General features: G+C 35.7%; 1 protein-coding gene across 2 annotated transcripts in view; it reads right to left on the bottom strand.

Annotated features, from left to right (window-relative positions):
- Positions 1–13,026, bottom strand: part of PPARG (peroxisome proliferator activated receptor gamma) — a 134,798-nt gene that overhangs the window by 99,512 nt on the left and 22,260 nt on the right. For both annotated transcript variants that reach the window (XM_049642738.1, XM_049642739.1), the window contains exon 2: positions 11,082–11,154. The gene's annotated coding sequence lies outside the window, so the exon portion shown is untranslated. The remainder of the gene's footprint in view (positions 1–11,081; positions 11,155–13,026) is intronic.

Below are 13,026 nucleotides of genomic sequence, written 5' to 3'. Positions count from 1 at the left end.
TTAAAATTCAAGTCTCCTTTGAGCTCTAATTTTAGTTATCCCTGCTTGCAAATTCTTTTGATATATAAAGCTATATGACTGCCATATCTGTGAACAGACCAAAGTTGACCCATTCTACTCACTTAGAAAATTAAGTATTAGAAGGGTCTTTAAAGATCAATTTGTCTAACCTAATTTGTCTAACATATGGGGAAACTGTGTCTAGAAGAGGGAAAGAGATTTGATTAAGGTCACTTGGCTGCCATGTCTTTATTTTAATGAGTTTTTCTTCCAAGTAAGATATAACTTCGGGAATATCTTTATAACTAGTCCTTTTAATTTATGCTTACCTGACACCTTTCTTCTTCACCCTACCTCTTATCTCCACTGGGAGAGTGGGTCACATTAACCTCATTATCCTTTCTTATGAACTTAGTGGAAGCAGTCTTTTCTCCCCACAGGGTCTGTTTCTTTTCAATGGCCTTCCTGAGACCTCACCCCTATACTATTTCCTCTTCTCCACTGATGTGCTCTCTCCTGAGTTTACTTGACTTAGCTGCTCCAGTAGAATTGTCCTACTTGTTGCCAAAATTCTCAGTGGTCTAAAATCATTCCCTATTCACATACTACCTATTACTTGCTGAAACACTCTTATCGTTGGACATACATTCTAATCTTAAATGACAGTCTCCTTATAACTGTTAACGGCATTATTTCTTTCTTCATTCATCATTGATCTTATGCTGTCATTTTTATATTTTATTTCAGTAAAAAAAATACACGAGCTTGGGAGGCAGAAAGATCTGTTTCAATTCAGATTCCACCTCCCACTGGCAGTGTACTCTCAGGCAAGTTACTGAACCACGCTAAACTTTACTTTATTCACCTGTAAAATAGGGATAATCATAATTCCCGTTTTACAGGGTTTTGTGAGGACTAAATAAGATTATATATGTAGTTATTACCACAATGCCAGATAACTAGAGATACTATTTTCTTTCCCTTTTCCTAAAACCCTCTTCATTTGGCATCAATGATACCTCTCCTTCCTCTCTCTCATCTTCCTCTTCCAAACTTCACCTGTGTGTTTTTTTTTTTTTTTTTTTTTTTTTTTTTGAAGACCTCAGCTTCACTCTGTGCCAATGACACGCCAATCAGCAGGCTAATTCCGCCCTCTGAAATGAGGCTCATCCTGTATTCACATCTCTCTAGGAGGGATATTTCTTCTTAGATACTCCACCTTTCACTTCAAATTCAACAAGTCTAAAAGCAAGCTCATCTTCCTCCCCCAAAAGTGTCCCTCCTCTCTATTTCTTTGAATATCTCACCTCTCTATATCAGCCAAAAGTTCATCTTTGACCCTTTTTTCTTTCATCCTCTTCATTTCTTAGTCACCAAATCTTCTAAGTTATCAAGATATCTCTCTCTGTCCCTTCCACAGAGAGCTTTTGTCTTTCCTCTTCCCCATCCCCACATCTTCAAGTTCCCAATGCTTCCTAGACAAAGTCCAGGTTCCTCAGTCCAGTGTTTGTTCCCTGCCAAACCCAGCTCTTTTCCTCTGTATGTGAACTTCCCATTGACTCTCAAGTGCAACATGCCCACCAATTATCTTGAACTTCCTACCCCATGATGCCTATGTTTACAATTTCCAGCTTCTTCCTTCTTATGTATCCATATCCTTTCTTCCAAGTGGCAAGCATCTAATGAAACTACTCACCACTCCAGCTCTGCATGTGTGTTTTCTGCCACAAATTTTTACTACATGTTTTTCCTCAGTCACACACTGCCCAGCTCTGTTATTTAATTCTCTCATGTGATATGTGTAGGTCCTGTCTTTGACATAAGACTGTGAGCAAGGACTATCTCATCTCTGTTTTGTCTAGAAGAGTGCTGGATATACGAAACTAGTTCAATAAATACTTGTTTAGTGAATAATACACATAAACTGGTTACCAAAAAAAAAAGATGTCAGCACAAATAACCATCTTAGGCCTTTACCTGGCTTAGAAGTCCTGCTTCAAATGCAATAGAAAATTGAAAGACCATAACTAGTCTGTGAAATAAACGTTCTTCATTCCTGAATTATACAGGTAAAAAGTAGTTGATTAGGTACTTATGTGGTTTTATGGATTCACTTTCATTATTTGCAAAAAGAAAAAGCTTATGTAAAGGTTAAATCTATAAAATTACAAATACATATAGTATCATGGAAATTCTTTTCTTTTAATTTTTAATGTTTATTTATTTTTGAGACAGAGAAACAGAGCATGAATGGGGGAGGGTCAGAGAGAGAGGGAGACACAGAATCTGAAGCAGGCTTCAGGCTCTGAGCTTTTAGCACAGAGCCTGATGCGGGGCTCGAATTCACAGACCGTGATATCATGACCTGAGCCGAAGTCAGACGCTTAACCGACTGAGCCACCCAAGCACCCCTGGAAATTCTTTTCTTAAAATAAGTAAATTCTGTACATGCTTTGCATCTCTAGCTGGTAAATTTTAAAATGATATTTAGGCAAGGCTGTGTATAATACTATGTTTAGTTAGTAGAAATAAAAGTATATCTAAATCATTAACTTCAATTACATTATTTTAATACTGGTACAATATTTGCTAGGAATTGTGTTAAGTGCTAGGGATACCCAGAGAATAGTCTCTGCTCTTGAGAAGCTCCCTAATATTGACTACAAAACCAGTAATAGTCTGATATAATGATTGGTATATTCTAGTTATGAACCAAATGCTGTGAGAGGAACACTGGTAGTCTGGCAAGGCTGCACCGTAATACTTGTGGTAGCAAATTGGAGGGGACAGCCTGAAGGGGTAGGCTGAGGCTGACCACAAAGTTTCTAATGCTCCCTGAAAGAAAGGTAAAATGTAAACACACAGCGTTTTAGAAAGATAACTGTCAACTTGGAGGATGAAATGGAAACAGTAAACTGTTGAGTCAGATAACTTGCAATTTTCAGGTAAGGAAAATTTAAACTAAATCAACATCAGAGAAGTTAAAAAGGTTGGAAAAACAAATGTAGAGTAGCAGCAATCAGTAGATTCATATATAGAAAGTTTGGCACTGGGGAGTAGAAGTGTACAAAAAATGTATTCTTAGACTCTTACTTGTTGTTGCTATTACTTTTATTTCAAAGTCTGATGGATAAAAATCGTCTATATACTGAAAACACAATTTGGCAGCATTTTTTATAACCATGTTTCACAGAAGGTGAAAGTCAAGTCACTCCAACACATTCCAGCTACCACCCCATCCCAGGTCAGTTACTCTTTAAAAGGATGTGAACGTAAAGGAAGTTAGTCTACTTTGTCAGACACAGAGGCACTGCATTTTTAGAAGTGTGACTGCTTCTAGTAAGCACTTTTTCTGGTAAAATGTGATAGAGTACATATCTGTTACATGTCACTCTTTTCATATGGGTGCTTAAAACAAAATAAAAAAAAACTAAGTAATACAATAAAGGGGCTTAACGCCTTTCTTGAACAAAGATATTTTAAAGACATACTGAATAGTTACAGAGATTCTTTGAAATCCTATCATACAGATAAGCATTTAAGCAAATTATTTTGTAATTTCTTATTATGTGCCAATATATTATTATGGGGTCTAAAATTAAAATAACTAAATGCAGAAATATGTCAATAATTTCAACAAATGGCTCTTGCTACTGAATGGACCCCAGCAGGTAGGGCAACCAGGTATGTTCCTATAAATCCTTAAATTGCTGAAAACACATAATCAGAATTAAGGAAAGAAATAGCAGCAGGTCAAAAGGCAGAAACTGCATTCTGTTCCACTTTAATTGGTAATAAGAAAGTACAGAATAGGGGTGCCTGGGTGGCTCAATGGGCCAAGCATCTTACTCTTGATTTAAGCTAAAGTCATGATCTCACAGTCACGAGATGGAGCCCTGCATCCAGTGTGGAGCCTGTTAAGATTCTCTCTCTCCCTATGCCCCTTCCCTGTTTATACTCTCATGCTCTCTCTCAAAAAAAAAAAAAAAAAAAAAAAAGTACAGATTAAGCAATAAGGATATGCATTTCTGTAAAGCAACAAATAAAAACATTTTCAAGACACATTTCCAACAATGCACCCTCAAAAAAAAATTACTATGTACTAGGAAACAATCATCCTGATGGCAAAATGTAACACTTGTACAGTATTATACAGTATAATGGAATGGCTTCCACTTAAATCCCACCCTTTTAAAAAATGACTTGGATTTGGCCAGTGAATGGAGCACTGATCAGGGTGTTCTGGTGACTTTTACCTTGAGTAGGATGGAATAAACCACTTGTCCTCTGTCCACTTTGATTTCATTTGGAGAAGATAAAAATTTAAGGCAAAAATTCTAATAATACCTTAAAGCTATATATTACTGTAAGGATGTCCTAAGCCCTTTATATATTTGAACTTATTCGATCCTCACAATAAACATCTCCCACTTAACAGATAAAGGAATTGCGATCTCAAGTTTTAAGAAAGTGCTAATTAACAGAAGAGGAAATATTACAACCCATGATTTAGCTAAATCAACTCCCAAAACAGCAATGTTCTCTCGAATTACATAGTTAGCGTTCTTCTAAAGCATAGCTGGAGGTCAGTGTTGGTAAAAAGTTGATGATTAAATATGTCTATAGTAAAGAGACTGGCTACCTCAGTAGGAAGAGCATAGGGCTGTTGATCTCTGGGTCATAAGTTCAAGCCCCACATTGGGTCAAATACTTAAAAATAAAAATCTTCAAAAAATAATACAAATAAAAATAAACATCTACGTGTAGTAGGAAAAATCGTCTTCATTGTTTGTATGTAATTATTATAATACTTTCTGAATGGTACACCTTATATTTCCAATGAAACCAGCAAAAAATGTTTCATGGTTTAATAGTCATGCTAGATTTCTCTTCATATTCAAAATAGGTTGCTAAAAGAATTAGTTCTTGTCAATTATATTTATACGTCAGTGGTTACTTCTGGACACAAAAAAGTGCTCTCATCTGGAAGAAGTTCAACAGCACATTGTTAATACTCTACTCCTACAAAATAATTTTAAGGCTCCATGGGAATTTAGATTTGCACAAGTTATTAGGATGTGACCTTTCCCTTAGATTTCTTATTTTAGGATTGACTTAACATGGTATTTCCCCAGTGGGAGCTGTTGTACTTCCTTCGCAGATAAGAAAAATAGCAATCACAAATTATAGTGAGTAAACTTAGGAAAACATATATTTCTGTGATGCAGATGAAACCAGAATCATAAAAGTAGAGCCTGCACTACATATTCCTTGAGTTTGAGAGGAAAGCCATGTGGCTTGCTAACAAAAGAAAACAAAAGTCATGCCATTTTGGTATTTCCCTGAAATTTATACTTAATTGTTTTTTGTCCCAGCTACCAAGTCTTATGACTTTTAAAGATTATTAAAGATGTTTACGTCACTAAATTTCCTACGTCCTGTCTACTGAGAGTATAAAAGGTTAAAAATATCAAACTTTTAGTAATTTAAATGATTTCAGATCACAGGATCTGGACTGAAGGACAAGGAGTTCATCAGTACAAAGAAAAAATTGAACAAAATGAGAGAGATCACAGTTACTTCATGTTCCACAGAATAATAGTGGCTTCCAATGATTGACCTCTAACTATATGACACTGTGGTAGAATTGAGACACATGATTTGTAACATGGGAGTTATTCAAAGTAGCCAAAGAATCAAGCATGCTATAGCTAGGACTCTCCAGCTCCTTCTTGGTATTTTTTTTAAAGGCAAACAAAACTGTGGAAGGGGAGATGATGAGGACATGTACAGTTTTCCTAATTACGTGCCAAAATCCATTTTATACAGTGCTAGTTGATGAAAAAATTAAAATTAAGAAATTACAAAAAGACTAAAATATTTTTCTCTTCTAAGAATGAAAGCATAGGATATAAGTGAAAATTAAGGAACTGTCAAAAGTAATTTTTTATATCCTCTCTTATCAGATATATTTGTACAGTAAGTTTTTTAAAAATTACTTAAGGACACTGCTTCATTTAATTTATTATTCAAGAATCTCAAATAATCAATTCTACCATGTGTTCTGCAGTCTAACAAACTCTTAATTCAGAGTCTCTATATCACGAACTTTTTCTTTCAGGCTTAATTTTTAGGAATTAACCCTCAACATTTTACAGCTGCGACTAACATTTTTAAGTAAAGACAGTAGCCACGGTGGTTGACACACATTTTTTTCAGAAAATACTATGTAGCTTAGATAAAGTTAGGTTTCAAAACATTGTTTTCGAATGGAAAGAGAATATAGAAATCATTTACCACAAGTCCTTAATTGGGTAGACTTTGGGGGTCAGGGATAGCAATGTATTTATCAAATACTACATACACATATCAAAATATGTGTGTATATTAAGAACTAGAAGGCAACTTGTAGAATAGTTTGAATAACAATTTGAGATTACAGATAATTTTCTTCTTTAAATGATCCATACTGTTATTACATTGCTTATTTGATATTAAAAAAACAATATACTGCACTGTAATTAAAAACTACAATCTCTGTTTCAGGTCATTAACTCTATCACTGAAACCCTCAAATTAAAGTTTAGAATGAAAAGCAAAGACAATCACCCCTAATCTTTTTCCTGTTCGTTGGAATACATTTTAACCATGTAATTTTGTACCTTAAAATTTTCTCTGTGTCTTTATTCTGAAGTAACTATTCCCCTCGAATATTCAAGGCACAAGTTTAGAATATTTGATTTAGATAAATCTTTTTTAAACAACTGATCTGTATCCATCTCTCCAGAAGTCCTACTTTGTAAAACCCACATTTTCAAAAGCAGTCATTCCTTTCTAACCAGCAACATGTGGACTTGAAGGACATTAAGGGACCTGCAACACAGTCTACATTTTATTTAAATTTGGCATAACCTCAGGAAATGATCTGCAACTCCCTGGAATTAAGTCGGTTTTTTCCTAACCAAAAACAAAACAAAACAAAAAGCACCAAAACCCCCATATTATTCTGATACCTAAACTTGGTGAAGCCCCTCACTCCCCACCCTCATTCTACTATCACACATACATATTTCTACAAACAGAAATCATTTAAATGTATACTTTGGAGGAAATACATTTCTGTTCATATTGCTGGTAATATGTCTCCAGAGCAATTTGAAATGCCTTAAATACTAATGATGAGAGACGAATACAGTTGCTCAAACCCCTTAACATAGAAACTCCTCTTCCAGCAATGTCCCCAAACAGCTATTTTTTTAAAAAGTGAAATACGTGCATGAAGACATTCACTATATGTAACGATACAGAATAGTAATTGTATAATAATAAAAAAACTTGAAGCTACCTCAAAACTTGCTTAGTAAGTCATGTGGTACATGTATTATTGTGTTGCCACTATGACAAATCTGGAAGCCAGGTAGAAACAAAGAAAGATTTATATGATCTAACAGTAAAAGAAGCAAAAATGCCACATATACTATAATTACTAGTAAGTAAAAAATGTGAACACATTAATAAGATCTGGAAGAAACTATGCACAAATAAGAATGTCATCTTTTATTTAAAAATATTTTTTCAGGGGCGCCTGGGTGGCGCAGTCGGTTAAGCGTCCGACTTCAGCCAGGTCACGATCTCACGGTCCATGAGTTCGAGCCCCGCGTCAGGCTCTGGGCTGATGGCTCAGAGCCTGGAGCCTGTTTCCGATTCTGTGTCTCCCTCTCTCTCTGTCCCTCCCCCGTTCATGCTCTGTCTCTCTCTGTCCCAAAAATAAATAAACGTTGAAAAAAAAAAAAAATTTATAAAAAAAAAAAAAAAATATTTTTTCAGTCATAAAAATGTCTTAGAAGAATTTAGTGTAAAATGAAACAAACCCAATAATCAAAATTCAAAAGCAGAAGCAATTTGTTCTAGTTCCTAATCTTATTTCTAAATGTACCACCTACCTGCCTCTTAGCTTTTAAAAGTAAACATTATCTCTGTTCCAATCCTGAAGCTCTGAATTCACACACAGCAGTATAGCTAGGCAGAGAGTTTATTTACAGAGGGCAGGACTGAACTTTGCATGTGAGCACATACAGAAGACGATAAAGATCGTTGTGTCCTATTAGTAATTTACAGAATTGTGATTTACTCCACCCAGTACACCTATAATTGAATTCCTCAGCCATAAAATCATTGGGACCAAACAAGCTCAGATATCTTTTATCTAAACCCTTTTTTCTCCCTTACCATCAGTTAACATATTTCTTATGAGGCTTTTCTTCTTTTTATAGATTCATTTGTCTTAGTTATAAATTAACCTCACAAGCAACTCTCCCTACCACCCAGCTCTGTTTCCTGTGTACCAGGATTCCTTTTACACACACAATTTATGATACAGGGGCCATTTAAACTGCCAGTTGGTAAATGATGCCCAAGGAATCATTTCTAGATTAATAATAAAATTAAAAACTCCTAAGAATAAATGCCCTCAAGCAGATATTCTCCTTACAGCTGGGCACCCTGGCAAAGAAGTAAAATGTTAACTGCAGAAAACCTGTTATTTCCTTTTGGTTTTTCAGAAAAATTGCAGTAAAATATACACAACATAAAAATTTACCATTTCAACCATTTTTAAATGTACAATTCGGTAGCACTGAGTACATTCACACTGTACTCCATCACCACCATCCATCTCTGGAACTTTTTCATCTCCCCAAACTGAAACTCTGTCCCCATTAAACACTAACTCCCATCCCTCCCTCCTCCCAGTCTCTGGCACCCACCACTCTACCTGCTGTCTCTATGAATTTGACTGCTCTAGGGACAAACGTCTGTTTTTTTCTTGTTCCACCTGAAGTGTGTAAAATAGTGTAGTTTTCTAAATTGGCTGAACACACAAAGAGATTTTCTGGCAAAAGTAAAAGACTTCAGGGAAGAATTCCTAATATTTAGCATTTAATTTTTTATGCCCAAATGCTTGGATGTGGACCAAACACTCATATTCAGATGCCAAAGTATGTACCTGCCCCTTACCTTTTGTCTTTCAAGAGGTTGGTCTTTCAATTTTAAATGGCTTTAGGTTTTTCTAAAGTTACACTGGTTTTCTAACCAAAGTTAATCCTACTATCGATTTCCTTTAAGAATCAAAGTTCCCTTAGTACTAGTTGTATTCACCGAATTCCCAGACATTTAACTTAAAAACGTGATCTTCCCTCATCTTCACCATTCCAATATAAGACTCCTAATTTTAAGTTCTTGTTCAGATGTTGCCTTGGGTAATGAAGATTGGTGGACCAAGAGGTTATTAATGAGATCTAAATGCTTTCACAGTTTGGGTTTGAAAATTCAAATCAGACACTGATTGTCACCAACTAAAAACTTTGCTAAGAGATGGTTCCCGAGAAGGCAGAGCCTTGTGGAATTTTCCCACTCACAGGTCTTCCAGGGGACTGAAAGTAACTGGCTGAAGTATTAAGTGGAAATCAAACTTGTGGAGATGGGGACTGCAGTGTGTATGGACAGGATTAAGAAACACAGCTCAAGGAGTTATCCTTGATGGAAAGAAGGTCCCTGCTTCTCTCTGTTCTAAGATCTGCAAACAAACAGAAACTCACCCTATAAATCAATGAAAATCTACTAAGAATGATTATTTAGGGACTCCAGTGTGACTTTTTTTCAAAGTTTATTTATATATTTTGTGAGAGACGGAGACAGCACGAGTAGGGGAGGGGCAGAGAGAGAGAGAGGGAGAGAGAGAATCCTGAGCAGGCTCCATGCTGCCAGTGCAGAGCCTGATGCAGGGTTCGAACTCATGAAACTCTGAGAGCATGACCTGAGCCGAAACCAAGAGCTGTATACTTAACCAACTGAGCCATCCAGGTGCCCCTCCAGTGTGACTTTTAAAGAACTTTTTATTTTGAAATAATCTGAGGCTTACAGAAAAGTGGCAAAGATAGAGAGCTCCCATGTACATTTCACCTACCTTCCCCTACTGCTAACATATTACAACCACAGTACAGTGATCTAAACTAATAAACTGGGGCACCTGGGTGGCTCAGTTGTTAAGCGCCTGACTTTGGCTCAGGTCACGATCTCATGGCTAGTGGGTTCGAGCCCCATGTTGGGTTCTGCGCTGACAGCTCAGAGCCTGGAGCCTGATTCTGATTCTGTGTCTCCCTCTCTCTCTCTCTCTCTCCACCCTCCCTCTCTCTCTCTCCAAAATAAATAAATATTTCTAAAAAACTAATAAATTAATGTTGTCACAATACTATAAACTACTTTATTTGGACTTCATCAGTTTTCCCACTAATGTCCCTTCTCAGTTCCAGGATCCATTCCAGGACCCCACATAGCATTTAGTTGCCATGTCTTCTTTTTCTCCAGATCTGGGTAGTTCTTCAGTCTTTCTTCTTTTAAACAACTTTGTTGAGGTATAAGTGATATAGAAAAACTGTACATATTTAACTGCACATTTATTTGTTCAATAATCTACCTGTATCAATATGGAATCACATATGTATATTTTATTTGGGGAGCTATAATTCAATAGTATAGCTATTTAGTTGCTCAAATTATTTCAGCTTTGGCCATCTGGAGCTGGAAAATTTTGAGCAATAAAATAAATATCTGTAGTATCATATTTTAACCCCCCAAATAAAATACATGAGTATTGAATATTGAAATCACTTTCTCCTTTGTGAGTAGGGATCATGGTTGCATGGCCTACAGGGAACCAGGCAAGATATTACTTTTTTTTAATCTCAATTTAATTGTAAATATCATAGGAACCTAAAATAATATACTTGTACTGAGACTTATTTCTAAGGATCTAAGTTATTTTTCAACTTCTAGGTCACTCTTCTATCTTTGTTTTGTCTGTGACAAATACATTACTGGGTTCTCCTTCAACTGACTGGTAAATTATATAGTAGAAGGTATTCTGATAGCCAAAATAAAATCCCTCTAAGAAATTTTACAATAAAATACTATGAAGAATTTGCATGTTCTTTTAAAAAAATACTTTAAAAATACCAATTTAATAAGTAAAATAAATTTTAATATGAATTTAGAATAAAATAATAAATTCTGCATTTACCTACCGTGGAAGGGTGACTCTTGTTTGAGAAAATGACCTTCTTGTACACTGTGGCTTAAAGTTGATGTCTTTCAAATCTGAATAATTAAAACAAAAAAAACACAAAACTTTTGATATACATATACTCAAAGTTTTCAGACAACCTATGCTGCCAAAATGTACAAGCACAAATACATTTATTTTCTCTGTTGTATTTCATTCTGAATGCTTGTTTTCCCTTATTTTTATATTCTCTAGAAGTAACCAACAGACTACCAACAGACTCACTGTAAATCACACAGGGCTGGAGAATATTCTTAAAGAGACATGTATTAGATTCATTTCACCTACTTTCCTACTCTGTCACTGATCAGGAGTTAAGGTCCTTTATCTCATTCATCTTTTTTAAAAATTTTTTTAAAGTTTATTTATTTTTGAGAGAGAGAGAGAGAAAGAGAGAGCACACATGAGCAGGGGAGGGGCAGAGAGAGAGAGGGAGACACAGAATCTGAAGCAGGCTCCAGGCTCTGAGCTGTCAGCACAGAGCCCGACGCGGAGCTTGAACTCACAAACTGCGAGATCGTGACCAGAGCCAAAGTTGGATGCCTAACCAACTGAGCCACTCAGGCGCCCCTACTCATTCATCTTTTATGTCAAATTAATAATGACACTTACATTATTGGACAGACTTTAGAAAAACTAGATCTTAAAAGGATTAATAACCTCAAAAGACAGGTGTTTGATAAAGGTTAGAGACAGCAAAGATGCTATTTATTGAAATATAGAACTTCATTTTAGATGGCACATGGCTGTTACATGGTTACAGTAAAATTATAGGCATGTGTCACAATCATTTAGGGACAGAAGATGCAGCACATTCCACGTGGAGATTTTTAAAAGGAAAACCCAGAGAGTAGAGTATTCAAGTAAATGTGCCAAAGGTCTCAGGATTCATATCCCTGGTTCTTATGAAGGGCGCAGGGATTCTAGAATAGCTGTACATTCCATAAAGACAAAATAGCATCTAGTTCCAAAGCCTTATCATCATGGCCTTAAATGCCCCAACATCCAGACCTGATGACCTGCACAGTATAATCGATACAGAATTCTAAATTTTTTTTTAATTCTACACCTTTGTAAGCTTGGAACTTGCAAAAACTATTCTATTACTTGATACATAACATAAAAATAGTGGATCATGAGTATAAAGTGTTATCCCATTTTGTTATTTCTAACTTGAAATATAAACTATAGCCAATGTATTTTGTTTGTTTCTCTAGCATTATTTAATACTTCTTGTTGGGAACTGAAAATTTCTTAATGTAGACTCAACATTAATAACAACTGTTTGTTTTCAGAATGGGAAATATTCTTCTATGGAAAAATCTGATTTGTTAGTGTTTCATTTCTGTATGTTTTGTTTTCTGACTGATTACTAACCTATATGAGAGCAATTTACATAAATGCTCTCTGATTTGTTAGTCAAAACCGAAGGAGTACCCACACCAAAACTATTCATTACATATAACATGTATAACACATGAGAAATAACTTTACCTATAATGGGTTACCACTTTGACATTTTTTTACACTTAATTCAACTAACAATTCAACTGAGGCGCCTGGGTGGCTCAGACGGTTAAGGGTTTGACTTCGGCTCAGGTCACAATCTCACAGTTGGTGGGTTTGAGTCCCGTGTAGGGCTCTGTGCTGACAACTCAGAGGCTGGAACCTGCTTCAGATTCTGTCTCTCTCTCTCTCTCTCTCTGCCCCCCCACCCACTCATATTCTGTTTCTCTCTGTCTCAAAAATAAACATTAAAATTTTTTTTTACAATTCAACTAACTATATGGGGAAAAAAAGGAAAGAATATTAATAAAGAAAAATTTGAAAAAATCTCCATCTGAAAAATTAAAGAATGTTGATTCCAGATTAAGGTAAATCATACTAGCAATGCTTGACACTGGTCT

This window comes from Panthera uncia, chromosome A2, assembly GCF_023721935.1.
Source record: "Panthera uncia isolate 11264 chromosome A2, Puncia_PCG_1.0, whole genome shotgun sequence".
Lineage (NCBI taxonomy): Eukaryota > Metazoa > Chordata > Mammalia > Carnivora > Felidae > Panthera > Panthera uncia.
The sequence above is the reverse complement of the archived record's forward strand: the minus strand, read 5'-3'. Positions and strand labels throughout refer to the sequence as shown.